General features: G+C 30.1%; 1 long non-coding RNA gene across 1 annotated transcript; it reads left to right on the top strand.

Moving 5' to 3' along the window:
- Nucleotides 1-10267: 10267 nt before the first annotated feature.
- Nucleotides 10268-11696, top strand: LOC114335584 (uncharacterized). Its single transcript, XR_007700336.1, has 2 exons — nucleotides 10268-10596; nucleotides 11517-11696. It is a non-coding gene; the product is annotated as an uncharacterized LOC114335584 (long non-coding RNA).
- The last annotated feature ends 4970 nt before the right edge of the window (nucleotides 11697-16666 follow it).

Below are 16666 nucleotides of genomic sequence, written 5' to 3'. Positions count from 1 at the left end.
AAGTGAACTTGCCTGCGGTTGGACCAATTAGAAACAAGCATTACGGCGCGGTAAATTTGAATCACTCCTCTTGGTTAAAAAACAAACAATAGATACTTTTAAGATACTTAAGGCAAAAAGTATCTTAAGATACTAAGTATCTAAGATACTTTTTTGTGAAAGTATCTAAAGATACAAAATACCGGAAAAGTATTTAGAGTGAAAATATCTTAGATACTTTCAAGTATCTAAGATACTTTTGAGTATCTAAGATACTTTTAAGTATCTAAGATACTTTTAAGTATGTAAGATACTTTTATTGTATCAAAGATACTTAGATGCTTTTCTAGTATCTAATATACTTAGATACTTTTGTAATAACTAAGATACTTTTAGGGTATAATATAAAGGTACTCGGTACTCTACTACTCTACAGTAGATTGTCGATACTTTTGTTTTAAAAACATAATTTTAACCCTTTAAATTATCATACAATTTTAGTTTAAGCCAGCAGGTACTTTGAAATGGTATACTTTGGGTTTTGGGGTAGGTAAGAAATAAAAGACGTTAAGTTATTACAAACGAATAACTATGTATTGAAAACAAAAATCAAACATTAAATTTTCAAAACAATATAAAATAAACATAAATTCGTGTGTTAAAAACAGCATAAGATGCATTATGCATTAAAAACAGAACATTCAACATAATTAAATTTTTAAACACAGTAGGATAGGATATAAAAAATAGTAACATTTTGGTAGCTAATAACTAGTTAGTATAACCACTAGCTTTTAGTAAAACTAAATTTTCAAAAGTGTGATCAGACAAGGCATGACGTCGGGGTGAATTAATAAAAGTTGCAAAAGAAAACATTCTTTCAACAGCTGCAGAAGAAGGTAATGGCGTATTGAACTTTTTAAATAATTGTTCTATAATATTATATTTTTTTTAACATTTATTGTATGTTGGTTTCAGAATCGGCCAAATATTGTAATAGTTGCAGCTCAGCTTGTCGTTTATAATCTAAATCAGTATAGCCAGTGTTTTCGTTTTGCGTTTGAAGATCGGAGTTAATATCAAATTCAAAGAAGTCGTTTTGCATTTTGTTACTTTTCATTACAGTAGTACTGTTATTTGTACTTACATCAAATTGTTTTAATTGTTCCTCATTTTCCTTCATAATTTTTATAGCTTCTGTAATTACCAAATCCTTAATTTCACTAAGGTCATTTTCGATATTCCTGATTCCTCGAAATGCAGTAAGCCAACGTGTTTTAAATCAAGGATTAGTAACTGCAGCAATTATTGCAGATTGGTTAGTCAACTTAAGAAGTTTTTCAAATCTGGAGTTTAAAGATACTGTCAGAGCGTTCAAAATAGGTTCCACATATTTAAACTTATTGGTTTTAAGCTTTTCAATTTTAACAAACAAGCTTACGATTGATGGTAGAAGGAAACCGTAGTACATATTTTGTTCGCCTTGAAGAATGTCAAGTGCCAAAGCAAACGGTTTTAGTATTTGGCATAATTCTGCTAAATAATTTAGATCAGTATCTCTGAGCCGATCTTGTTTTGCAAAATTTAATTTTTCGTATAGAGATTCCAGTTTTTCTTTAGACTTAAGAATCTGGTTCAGAGCATCGAACATGGACTTCCAACGAGTCACACCCGGGTAACTTGAAGTACGTCCTAATACTTTTTTTATCACTTCAGCTGATTTAGGACGACCTGCTTTTTTCCATATATGATTACATTTAGCTATTGCTTGTTCATGTTTTGATCTAAGAGAACTGGTTGAATTAATTATTTTCATAATATCAGTAGTTGTTATTAGGGCAAGTGTATGACTTGCACAACGTATGTGTTCAGATAAAGTAGGTATGATCATGATCAAATTATTGTCACTTAAATTATTTGGAAGGAGATAATTTTCGTTTTCAAATATGTCAGGATTATCCTCTTCATCCTCCAAAATATCTTCCTGATCTTCCTCAATGATGTCGATATCATCTTTTGGCACTTGTTGTTGATGTTCACCGTCGTCACCAGTGTAGTGTAAAACATTATTGATACCAAAAACACCAAATGCTTTGACAAAATTTGAGCCGTTGTCAGTAATTGTTGGTAACACTTTATTTGGATGTAGATTATAATCAGTATGTATGTCTTCTAATAGTTCAGCTATACGGTCGTGTGTATGCGCTCCAGAAAATCTTCTACATGCTAGCGGTGCTGACTTTCGTAGAAGTTTGTCGTCAATCCAATGACATGTAACACCAAGAAAACTTCGGGTTTTGCATGACCAAATGTCAGCCGTCGTGCAGACGTAACGGATATCATGTAATGTTAATTTTAAGTTTTCTTTGTTCTCAGACACCATAGAGGAAATTTTTTTTACAGCTGTAGGCCTGGATATGATTTTTAAAGGAGTAATTCCCTTAAATAAATTTAGAAAGCTACGATTTTGTAACAACGACAAAGATGACATGGTATCTACAATAAACTGAAGAAGTCTTCTGTTAAATTTATCCTGTGTAACATTTTAGAGTCTTTGTAATCATTTGTCTAATGTTCATTTGCCTATCATTGATATTTTTAATTTCCAGTTTTTTCGTAAGTTTAGAACTTAAATAATCCTTATAAAATGTTGAATGTTTCGTTTTAAAATGTTTTAAGAAGTTACTAGTAGAACCTGAATTTCCCTTTAAATATTTATTATTAGGTAAACACATTCTACACTTAGCTATAATGTCTCTTGTCCCGTCAAGTTTTTCTAACATTTGTTGCGTAATTTCAAAATATTTCCCATCAAAGAGATTTGAGGTTGCTGCATTATGATGTGAGGATTGACTATTAGTTACAGAAACAGAACTAGTAAAACTACTAGCAGCAGTAGCACTAGCAGCAATGTCTATTAAGCCAGATCATCCATTTCATAAGTCCATATTTGGAATAGTTTCATATTTTTTTGCTAATTTTTTGCTAATTTATTACCACAAAAACAAATTTTTTGCTCCACCCCTAACCGAGAAACAATGGTTGATGTAGCTTAATATTATGTCACATCATCGATAGCCATATCTCGCGAACCTAAAGAGCTAGAAAATCGTACGACACGGCATATTTTTTTGCTAATTTATTGCTGTCGATCTGCATATTTAACATACCCCAAAACCACCCCTGCTTCCCTTACAGATAAACAACAGCCCAAAAAACAACGAAAAATCTTGAAAAATGATTTTTGTGATATAGTTGACGGTTGATATTTAATTGCTAATTTTTTGCTGTCATTAGCAGTAAAAAACAAATTTTTTGCTCCACCCCTAACCGAGAAACAATGGTTGATGTAGCTTAATATTATGTCACATCATCGATAGCCATATCTCGCGAACCTAAAGAGCTAGAAAATCGTACGACGCGGCATATTTTTTTGCTAATTTATTGCTGTCGATCTGCATATGCAACATACCCCAAAACCACCCCTGCTTCCCTTACAGCTAAACAACACCCCCAAAAAACAACGAAAAATCTTGAAAAATGATTTTTGTGATATAGTTGACGGTTGATATTTAATTGCTAATTTTTTGCTGTCATTAGCCGTAAAAAACAAATTTTTTGCTCCACCCCTAACCGAGAAACAATGGTTGATGTAGCTTAATATTATGTCACACCATCGATAGCCATATCTCGCGAACCTAAAGAGCTAGAAAATCGTACGACGCGGCATATTTTTTTGCTAATTTATTGCTGTCGATCTGCATATGCAACATATCCCAAAACCACCCCTGCTTCCCTTACAGCTAAACAACACCCCCAAAAAACAACGAAAAATCTTGAAAAATGATTTTTGTGATATAGTTGACGGTTGATATTTAATTGCTAATTTTTTGCTGTCATTAGCCGTAAAAAACAAATTTTTTGCTCCACCCCTAACCGAGAAACAATGGTTGATGTAGCTTAATATTATGTCACATCATCGATAGCCATATCTCGCGAACCTAAAGAGCTAGAAAATCGTACGACGCGGCATATTTTTTTGCTAATTTATTGCGGTCGATCTGCATATGCAACATACCCCAAAACCACCCCTGCTTCCCTTACAGCTAAACAACACCCCCAAAAAACAACGAAAAATCCTAAAAAATGATTCTCATGATATGGTTGACAGTTGATGTTCAATAACAAATTTTTTCTATGATAAGTTCTATCGATCAAAAGCTTATTTTAAATGTTTTTTAATGATACTTATGCACGTATTATAAAAATTGAGTTATCCATCGCATTTTTTCGGTATGTCAAAAAAAAAGTGTTTCATTTTTTGTTTATTACATTTTCTGTTATATCTCGAAAACTACTCGATGGATTTTAATGATCCTCATCTCTTTTTATTTTGTTAAACGTGCAAAAATATGAATTTTTCATTTTACCATATCAATGTATATCGAACCATATCTCCGAGATTTATCGATCGATTTTTGACTATTATTAAATATAAGTCACTTCGATACCACTCCGGCTACACTCATAAAAAAAGTAGTTACCGATCTTAGAAAAAGCGTTCTTGAACGAAGAAAGGCTGTTTTCTACAGCAAAGAGTAAAATAAACTATAGCCAAGAACTTATTCTTCATAAGAATGTATTGAAAAAAAATTCTTGGTTGTAATTTATTTTACTCTTGGCTCTAGAAAACAGCCTTTCTTCGTTAAAGAACGCTTTTTCTAAGATCGGTAACTACTTTTTTTATGAGTGTAGCCGGAGTGGTATCGAAGTGACTTATATTTAATAATAGTCAAAAATCGATCGATAAATCTCGGAGATATGGTTCGATATACATTGATATGGTAAAATGAAGAATTCATATTTTTGCACGTTTAACAAAATAAAAAGAGATAAGGATCATTAAAATCCATCGAGCAGTTTTCGAGATACATATAACAGAAAATGTAATAAACAAAAAATGAAACACTTTTTTTTTGACATACCGAAAAAATGCGATGGATAACTCAATTTTTATAATACGTGCATAAGTATCATTAAAAAACATTTAAAATAAGCTTTGGATCGATAGAACTTATCATAGAAAAAAATTTGTTATTGAACATCAACTGTCAACCATATCATGAGAATCATTTTTTAGGATTTTTCGTTGTTTTTTGGGGATGTTGTTTAGCTGTAAGGGAAGCAGGGGTGGTTTTGGGGTATGTTGCATATGCAGATCGACAGCAATAAATTAGCAAAAAAATATGCCGCGTCTTACGATTTTCTAGCTCTTTAGGTTCGCGAGATATGGCTATCGATGATGTGACATAATATTAAGCTACATCAACCATTGTTTCTCGGTTAGGGGTGGAGCAAAAAATTTGTTTTTGTGGTAATAAATTAGCAAAAAATTAGCAAAAAAATATGAAACTATTCCAAATATGGACTTATGAAATGGATGATCTGGCTTAATAGACATCTAGTAGCAGCCGAGTTGTCTGAATCTGAATCCTGATTTTCATAGGTTTTTTCCGAAGATTTTGAAGAGGAGGCACCGCCAAAAAATTTTCTGAACTTCTTTTTTGTTGTTGTTTCAGGACTTTCAGGAGTAGGGTCTTTTTCATCTTCACTTGGTGTAAAAGGGTCAGGTTCAGGTGATTCAGGTTCAGTAAATGTCATGTCAACATCGACATTTAGTTATTTATCATGACAATTCTCATATATATATCCATCTGAAACAAAATTGTCAAGTTTTATGTGGCCCCGACCGTAATTTTGTTAGCACTACTATAATTATTTTTTGAATGATTTTACAAAGACCACGCTGTAATAACTACTTAAACTTCAAAAAATAAGATTTTTAACACCCTGTATCTCTTAAACTTCTAATTGTAGACCTCAAGTATTAGAGATTGTTTGAATCGGCTTAATGCAAAGAATCCAAAAAGATGAAAATATACATCAGGGGCAGGGCGTTCCATTTAAAAAAAATATTAATTAGTTAATCCTGAAAATATGAAACACCCTGCCTGTATAAAAGTAAATAATCTTAAAACGTGAAATTTAAAGTCCACAATTTTTATAAATAGGTTTTTTTTTGTACAGTATCAGATATATCGAACTTTACTGCACCATTGGGAATTGGGACACCCTGTCAGAGCGCAAAAATATCATGATAGTTTATATAAATATAAATATCAAAATATCGGATATATTTGATATATATCGGATATATACCCAAATGTGATATTTATATATTTTCGAAAAAAGTTACAAAATGGAAAAAAAGCAGAAATAATAAGTTTATTCAAAAGTAAATATAAAAAAAAACATGTTAACTAAATAAAAAATTAAGTATGCTAGTAAAATGTGAAATGATATTACGCTAGAGCGAAAAAACAAATAATGCTAATAGATACATAAAAGATAAAAATAAGAAACAAAATTAACAAAAATATAACCTTTGATGCCTTTGAAACAAAACCATAAATTCCTTCTTAAATAATTAATAAATTGATACACTCTTAAGTCTTCAATATAAATCAAAATAAAAACAGAAAAGCAATAATATTATAAAATAACTTAAAAACATTAATTCCCGTCAAACTTTATAAGTCTGAAATGTAGGAAAGGAAATAGAATATTGATATATATCTTGATCTTGATATTTATTATAGATAAGTATCAAGATATATATCAGATCAGGATATATATCAGTGGATATATATTTTTGCGCCCTGCACCCTGTAGATACAACCGTAATGTTAATTTTCTAATTTTATTTTGATTTCTTTGACCATAGGATTTTAGGTATTTTACTCTACATTGCAGGGATCAGGGATCATAATTTATTGAATCACTTCATTTTTTAAATTTAAACAAATAAACATTTTATTTAAATTTAAAATAGGTTATAAAAAGCAAAAAAAGGAACTTACCTTTTCTAGTGCACTAATATTTTTTCCTTTAGCGAGTACGAACGGCAAAGGCAAACTAACTTAACGCTGTAAAGGATAAACGGATAATGTTGCGGGCCGGCGGGCGGGATGCAAAGAACAATACACATTGTCTCTCCCGCTACGGCCGGCGCGACAGGTCGAAGCTTGTCGGATTATGAAAAGTATCTATTTCTCAGGTCCTGAGTAAGTATCTAAGATACTTTTTTGTATCTAAGATACTTTTTTGTATCTAAGATACTTTTTTGTATCTAAGATACTTTTAGTATCTAAAGATACTTTTAAAGATAAAAGATACTAGATCCTTTTAAGAAGTATCTAAAGTAAAAGTAACTTTTAAATGAACCAAAAAGTATCTTAAATAAAAGTATCTAAGATACTTTTAGTATCTTAGATACTTTTTTTATCTTTTTACTAAAGATACTTTCAGCTCTGCTAATAATACTATGCATAAAAAATCTTTTAAGTAACGTAGATATATCAAAGTGAATAAATGGCATAAAATTATTTTATTGTATAAGTTAATAATTGGTCATATCCATTTATTATTTTAATAATAATTGTGAATAAGTAGGCTATTGATTATATTCAAAATAAGATAGCTAAAAGGAACTACAACGTTAACGGGGTTTTATTATTTCATATGGTCAATGGACATCTATGTATGAAAAAATCGCGGAGTGCTACCATTTTAAGGAGTGCGTTTTTGAGAAATGGGTGAATTAGTCCCTGAGCAGAGGTTACATTAGGGTGAGTTCTATGCATTTTTGGTACAAACATACCTACATAAAAATTGTTCTTGGTTAAATTTTCTATCTAAATATCACATTTTAAAGTCAATGATACTTTTTTTTTACAAAAATATATTAAAAAGAAAATGCACAAAGAAACCCAAAAGAAAGAAATTTTGTTTTTTGTCCCATAACTTTTGTCCACGAGGATATAGGTATAGACATTACTTTACAGAAAAAAAAACTACATCTTTCTTCTTTAACATGTTGTTTAGTAGAGGTAATTAGGATTTATAGTTTTCGAAATATGATTTTTTAAAGTTCGCCACTCACAGCAATTTTGGGAAATTTTCCTTGTTATTTCGCAAATATTCTTCTATCACTTTTTTCTACGTAACTTTAGGTATATGCAATGGTACACGTAATAGAAATAAAAATAAATAACTTTTAAAATGGTCTACTGTATAACGTTGTACGATTTTTTTTTAAAGAGATTATGGGTTTTTAAGCTTTTATACTTTTAACGATTTTTTATAATATAATATAAAAACAAAATATTATTATTTTTAAATTTCTCATTATAACTTTTTTCTTCTACATTTAGGTATATATTATATAATATAATAAAAAAAGCTTATTTTGTTTATTTTAAAATGGTATACTACAAAAAATTCTAGGATTATTTTGGAATAAGATATTATTTTTCAAAATGTAATAAGTACTTACAACGATTTTTGATTTTAGGATTATTTTTTAAATTTCTCATTATAACTTCTTTTTTCTTTTCTCTCAATATACTCTATATTCTCTCAATATACTGTATATTGCTTAAAAAGGGGGCTTACTTTCTGTTCTTTAAAATGGTGTATCATCTATATTTCAATAATGGAAACCGAGTTATTCTTTGATATTTTATTACCCGTATTATTTAAAATTATTTCTTTTACAAAAATTACATAAACATTAGTCTTAGAAAACATCACTTTAGTTAAAATTATTTAAACAATGACATTTAAAAATTTTTCAAAATCAAAGTCCATCTCTTCGTTAGCGTTAGCTTCAATATCTTCCTCTGACACCTCAGTTATCTTAGAGTTCCCACAATTAGTATCCATGCACATGCACCCTTTGCAGAATATTGAACAACTAATTCCTATCTTCCTACAACCGCAGTTTTTTGTACATCCTTTGGTACATTTACATGCTATTTTTTCAAGCAAAGCTTGTGGTGCAGGAGCTTTGACAGTAAATATTGGAATTAATCCATATTTTAAAGTTTGGCCGGCCGAGTCAAGTGGATCCAAAGTATTACCTATAAAAAAATAAGATTCAATCATAGCACACATTCACGTAAAAAGTTATAATGAGAAAAAAAATAATCCTAAAATCAAAAAGCGTTGCAAGTACTTATTACATTTTGAAAAAATATAAAATATCTTATTTAAAAATAATCCTAAAATTTTTTTATAATACACCATTTTAAAGTAAACAGAATAAACTTTCTTTTTTATTATATAATATATATACCTAAATGTAGAAAAAAAAGGTTATAATGGGAAATTTAAAAAATAATCGTAAAAAATATAAAAACCCGTTAAAAGTATAAAATCTTGAAAAAGATAACCTCTTTAAAAGAAGTCGTACAACATTATACAGTAGAACATTTTAAAGATAATTGATTTCTATTCCTCTTGCATATACCATTGCATATGCCTAAAGTTGCGTAGAAAAAACTTACAGAACAATATTTGCGAAATAACATGGAAAATTGCCCAAAATTGCTGTGATTGGCGAACTTTGAAAACTCATATTTCAAAAACTATAGAACCTGATGACCTCTACCAAACATCGTCTTAAAGAGAAAATATGTAAGTTTTTTTTCTATGAAGCAATGTCTATACCTATATCCCCGTGGACAAAAGTTATGGGACAAAAAACAAAATTTCTTTCTTTCGGGTTTCTTTGTGCTTTTTCTTTTGAATATATTTTTATAAAAACAAGTATCTTTGACTTTAAAAAGTTATATTTAGACAGGAAACTTAACCAGGAACAATTTTTATGTAGACGTGTTTGTACCAAAAGTGCATAGAACTCACCCTAATGTAACCTGTGCCCAGGGACTAATTCACCCATTTCTCAAAAACGCACCCCTTTAAATGGTAGTACTCCTCGGTTTTTTCATATATAAGAGATTCATTGACCATATGAAATAATAAAACCCCGTTAACGTTGTAGTTCCTTTCTATAGTACATAATCAATAGCCTAAAGCTCAAACTACAAACTTCGCTTATTTCTAACTAAAATAGTAAATAGAGATAATAACAAAAGGATTTGTAAGACTAAAATAATTCTTTTTGCGTTTTTGCTAATGTATGCCTTTATAAACAGGATGGTAGACCACACACTATAATATGTAGTACCAACTAATGAATACACAGAATATTATAGCCGATTTGCTAAACTCAGTCTCAGTACTACTGAGTCTCTGACACAACTGGCTAGTGATTTTAGTAAATAATTTTGCCAATTTGGTAAAATTGGCAAAAAAAATAATAACTAAATAGTTAATAATTACTAAATAGTTAGTAATTTGGGCAAAATTGGCCAAAAACAAAAAAATTACCTACTAAAATCACTAGCCAGTTGTGTCTGAGTTTGGGGAACCGACTATACTAATAAACAATTTCTAAGCTGTTTTATAATATTTTGTGAGTTCATTAATCATATTTTTTATTTAAAACTAAAATTTGTTAATAATGCTTAGTAATGCATATATTTTGAATTTTTAGCTTTCCAGAAGATCCTGCGAAGAAGGCATGAAGTATAGATCAGATTTGTTAATAGAGGAGTATGTTCAAAACACTTTTTAGAAAAAGATATTGACAGAACTTCACTTTCATCTGTTCGTTTGAGAGACTGTGCTGTTCCAATAGCTGATGTCACACAGGTAATATGCATAACCTAATTAATAATACAGTCCGTGCAATATAGAGACTGTTGTAATTCATTATCTACATCTGAGATCTAAGTTGACATTGTTGTCCAATTACAAAAATTTTTTGAATTCATTTTAAGTCAAATATATCACATAATTATTGCGAAGTAGATTATACAACAAAACAGATTAATATTCAATGTAAATAAATAAAAACATCAGAAATAGAAAACAAGAATTAAGGTATAATCTTATGTTATAGTTATTAAGGTACCAAGGGTATTATAAGGATAATAACGCTTGAGGTCAATGGTGTTTTTAACAAGAGCCTTCGGCCTGAGGGATATACATTGACCGAAAGCTTTATTATAATACCCGTGGTGCCTTCAACGTTTAATGTCCGACTAAATTATTCTTTATATGCGAAAAATTTGAATGAATTTTGAATTAATTAGTTTTTAAATAAGTACATTTACCAGTAACAGTAGTAACGTAATTGTGGTAACCATAGTTTTACTTAGGTTAATATTTGTCAACTTGACAGTATCTAAGTCGTTATTTAAATTTAATGCCCAAGGGCGTTATATCGTACTTAACAGACTTCGAAATGTCATTATTTGTCAAATAATTTACCAGTCGGACATTAAAGTAAATAATAAAAACAATAAATATAATGAATACTAAATACTTATTTGTTTGTGAAAAAGCTATTTGTTTGTGAAACAATAATTTTATTAAGGTTTCTACTTCCACATCGGATGTCGTTGTCAAAATACAAAATGTTCATTATTATTATTTTATTTATTAAATATTATTTATTATTTATTTTTTTATTATTATTATTTATGCGTATTATTACCTGTAAATAATATTTCTTCTGATTGTTAATTGTAAAGGATAGAAAAATTACCTTTTGTTTTATTTTCTTTTAGAATCTGCTGAGAGAAGTGGTCTACAAAAAACCAGGAAGGAAATGGAATATGTGGCTACGAAAAGCAAAAGAAAGGTTTACAAAGCAAATGTGACACATTTTTTTATAATATTTAGGAATGTCAGTAAATTACATTAAAAAATGCATGTAAAGATTTTTTGCAATAAAAAGTTTATATTTATCAAGGATGTATTATTTGGTATGGCCCCATGTCGTCAGTGATGTGACAATACCTCGCATCTGTTTTTTCAAGAGATTTGTAAGATCGACTAAAAACTTGTTTGGGCCACCTCCTGTTTTCATATATTTTTTGACTTGTTTTGCAGTAAATTCAACTATCTATTTACTACAAAAAAAGTCAAAATACGTACGAAAACAGAAAGCGACCTTAAAAAATGTTTTTCGTCTCCTGCAAACCTCATGAAAAAACATATAGGAGGTATTGTCACATCACTGACGTTATATTAAAGTGAATGTCTAAAAAATATACTGTGAATGTTCAAAGAACGTTCGTAGACATTCATGGAATGTTCCAACAAGACATTCAGTCTAAAAAATATACTGTGAATGTCCAAAGAACATTCGTAGACATTCATGGAATGTTCCAACAGAACATTCTAAGAATATTTAAAATGCTGACACAGCACTTTCCTGGGACTTTCCAGGGACATTCGTGTGCATTTGGGGACATTCCAGGAATGTTTTCAATGTCCTGTGTGTACCTTCTAGGAACATTCCTGGAATGTTTTGTGTTATTAGGGATCATATTGAAGAAGCAGACACACCCTTAGTCCAGAAAAATAAGGTTTTTGTCGGGACACTTGACCAGCCAGGTTGCAAATGGGTTTTTTGGGTACTATATACCTAGTACAAATACAAAAATGCCAGTCACAGTTCGGACGAGAATTTTAGTTGTTAACAAATAAGGTTCAAAAATGGCAGTTTTTTCGTTTAAATCGCTACAGTTTGTGGTTCATAATTATTTATTAAACGCCCACCTGAGATTATTCGCCACTTATGTACTGTTCAATTTTTAGTTCATTTAAACTTTGTTCTCGTTTTAGGGCGGATATAACTTTTCACAGGCTTGTGTGGTCAGCATTTGAAAATACATTTGGAATCCACCTGGAAATTATCATACTCTCTATTTATCATAATGAGACTAAAAAATCCAAACCATTATTTTTCGTCCATATTTCTACTTTTTCAAAAGTTCAAAGATATTTTAGATTTGGAATAATTATTTTTTCAGCTTAAATTAATATTCGATTATACACGTCGAATATCACATAATTTGTCCTATTGGTAGGGAAGCCCAAACAGGGATTTTTGCAGTTACTCGAGCGCGTCAGATTATTACATGGGGAGAAACCTTGTACCATGAAAATGTACCTACCTCTACCATATATTGGCTCTTAATGCAGGGGACTTCATTAAGGGGGGGGGGGGGGGCGAAAAAAAAAATATATCCTTAGACAAACTCGAAATCGGTAGATTAAGATAAGGTAAGTTAAGTACATGCAAAACAGTGTATATTTAAAAAATCTGACGATTAGAGCGGGGCGTAAGGAAATAGGTGAGTTCCAAAGTTTCACAAGAAATAAGCGAGTATTTCGCGAAATGAATGTCAGATCGAAAAATTAAGAAATAAGTGCTCAATATTTTTCCAAAATCTATCGAATGATACCAAACACCATTTCCTTCGGAGAGGGGTGGGGGTAAATTTAAAATTTTAAATAGTAATCCCGCGATATTTCGCGAAATGGACATCAGATCAAAAAACTGAAAAATACACTTATTCAATATTTTTGAAAAATCTATCGAATAGCACCAAACACGACCCCCCACGAAGGTGGGGTGGGGGGTTACTTTAAAATCTGAAATGGGAGCCCCATTATTTATTGCAGATTTGGATTTATTACGTAAAAAGAAGTAATTTTATTCAAGACATTTTTTAGAATTATGGATAGATGGCGCCATAATCTAAAAAAGATTGTTGAAAATGGAGAACTAAATTAAAAATGAAAAGTCTCCTCTAAAATGAAAAATTTTACTTAAACTTTTTTTGGTTTAAGTAACTCTTCACAACACAATATGTCCCCACAACGCTCGAGTGACTGCGCATTTAGCATACTTTGCTCCCCTACCATATTTAAAATATTTTTCTAATGTCTATATTCTGTACCATTGTGAATAAATATTTTGATATAATAATGTTCTTTTTGTCCAGAGAAACAAGATTTTTCTCGTGACACATCCCTCTCCAGGCCGAAACCAAAATTTTTTGGCTAGTATGGATAATATCTATATTAATAACCTTTATATTTCCTGCGGCCGATTTTGATGATATACATAGTTATAAACAAATGAATATCAAAAAACGGTAAATTTTCGCTTTTTTCGTTTATTACTAAAAAGTGAAGCATTCTAAACAAATTTGAGAATAAGAAACTCATAAACCATATAAAAATCTTCAATATGGCGTTCGTTGAATATGTCTATCCTTATTTGTGGCTTAGAAAATTGCAAAATATTACAGAAATTTTGAGATTTTATAAATGTTCATAACTTATGTAAAAATTAAGTTAGAACCTTCTTATTACACGGAGTGCTGAGACTTCTTGTGCTTAAATTATATTTTAAATTTTAAAGCAATTGGTCAAATAGTTTAAAAGTTATTTATTTTTATTCCAAATTTAAAGTTTATTCCAAATTAATTTTTTTTGCAACACGATAAGGCAGAAAATTATGAGGTTACGGTAATACTTCGAACAGTTTATGAAAGAAGAGCATTATAACTATTAACCTTATTAAAAATATGACAAAAAGTAATTTTAAACAGTGTAAAATTATTTTGCAAAAGCATATCGATTTTTTGCTTACTTATAAACAATTAGAATAACTTTTTAACAGTTATCCGCAGAAAAATTATTTTTTTATATTTAGAAAGACTGAATTTTTATACACATTTAGAAAGAAAAACAATTGTCATACGACAATAATTAGGGACGAAGTTAGCGCCCCCATTTTTTTAATTCACATGTTCTTGCAAAATAATTTTGAAATATTTAGAATTATTTTTTGTCATTTTTTTAATTAAATTATTAGTGTAAATCTTTTTTTTTTTTTTTTTCATAAACTATCCAAAGTGTTTCTTTAACTTCATCATTTTCTGACTGGTAGTGTTGCAAAAAAAATTAATTTGAGACAAACAACTTAAATAACTTTTAAACTATTTGATCAATTGCTTTGAAATTTAGGGTATGATTTAAGCGCCAGAAGTCTCAGCATTCCGTTTATTAAGAAAGTTCGAAGTTAATTTTTACATAAGGTATGAATATTTATAGAAACTCAAAATTTATAATTTATTTTGTAATTTTCTAATCAACCAATAATGATAGACATATTCAGTGAACGCCATATTGAAGTTTTTTATACGATTTATGAGGTTCTTACTCTCAATTTTTTTTTTTTAAATGCTTAACTTTTTGGTAGTAGACGAAAAAAGCGAAAATTTACAGTTTTGTAATCTTCATTTATTTATTTATAACTATGTATATCATCAAAATCGGCTGCAGGAAACATATAGGTTATTATTATAGGTTTCCATACTTTTTAAAAAATTTGGTTTCGGCCTAAAGGGGGTTGTGTCATTAACAGGATATTTTTTTCCTTATTTCTCTGTACTAGTCGAGCAATTCGTTTCCGAGCAATTGATTTCGAGCAATTGATTTCGAGTAATTGCGTTCGAGCAATTCACCGGTAATGGTCTGTACTCGATATGTAAGTACTGGTAGGACACATTGATCACACATTTTTATACGGAAGTATTGGCCATATTTCTGGTTTTTCAGGATATAACTCATTTTTCAGAATGTCACCCATGAGAGTATGATTCTCCTTTATATTTCTGCTGTTTGATTTGCTTTACTCAGTTTCATTATTTGCCCTAGGTATATGTACCTATTTCTTGATTTTCTGTATTGTACTTGCTCCTATTTGCATGGTTTCGTTTTTCTCTTCTACGTTTGTCATATATTTAGATTGTGTGTAGTTTATTTTTAGACCTATCTCGTTTGCTCTTGTCCAATAATTGTGTCATCATTTCGTTAACATTTTTCATATTGTCTGATATCACCGCTATGTCATTGGCACATGTCAGGTTATTCAGAGTTGTCTATCGATGTCGATTCCTTTGCAGTGCCATTTAAGTTTTTTCAATATATCTTCTAGTGCTTGTGTAAATAATTTTGATTACTGGGGATAATTGAGGATATTGTGTCCCCTTGCCTAATTCCTCTATTTATTTTTATTGGTTTGGTGTTTTGGTGTGGATGTTTTATTGTGATTGTTGCTTTTCGTAGATGTTTTTCAACATTTCTATGCATCGATAGTCGATCCTTCTATTTATTAGGAGAATTGTATGGTTCAGTGTTCAATACTGTAAAAGGCATTTTCAAAATCTACAAAAGCAATTTATTGTTCTGTTCTGTACTCATTAGCATATTCAATGGGTATTGTTATCAAGTGGTCTGTTGTGCTGTATCCCATTCTGAATCCAGCTTGATCTTGACATTGGTATTCGTCTAGCTTTTCTATTAATCTGTTTGTTATAATTTTTGTAAGCAGTTTATACATTGTGTTTAGTAGTGTTATTGGTCATAATGGTTCAGGCCACATTTGTCTCCCTTTTTGAATAGTAACACTGTTATTGCTTAATTCCAGCTTTATGGTATTCTTTACTCTTGAAGTATTTTATTCAATAGTATCTGTAGGGTCTTACTAAGTTTCCTCCGTTTTTGAACATTTCCACTGTTACCCCATCTTTTTTTTATGGCATAGACATTACTTGCATATAGTTACCCCATCTTGACCGGATGTTTAATTGTTCTTCATTTCTCGAAGGGCAATTTTTATCTCACTTCTGCTAATTTCGGGTTGCAGCTCAAAATTTACGTTCCGAATTTTGGTTGTGTAAGTTTTTTTTGTACTTATTCTGATGTTCCTATCTTAGATATATTGTAGGTGTTTTTAGTATTCTTCAATTTTCTAGATCATCTTGTCTTTATCATTAATTTATTTTCCCCCTTGATCTTTTATTTTAACATTTCTATTTTTCCTAGAGATGGTCTTAAACACTTCATATTCCCG

The sequence above is a fragment of the Diabrotica virgifera genome, chromosome 8 (genome assembly GCF_917563875.1).
Source record: "Diabrotica virgifera virgifera chromosome 8, PGI_DIABVI_V3a".
Lineage (NCBI taxonomy): Eukaryota > Metazoa > Arthropoda > Insecta > Coleoptera > Chrysomelidae > Diabrotica > Diabrotica virgifera.
Note: the sequence above shows the minus strand (reverse complement) of the source record. Positions and strands in the feature narration are given on the sequence as shown.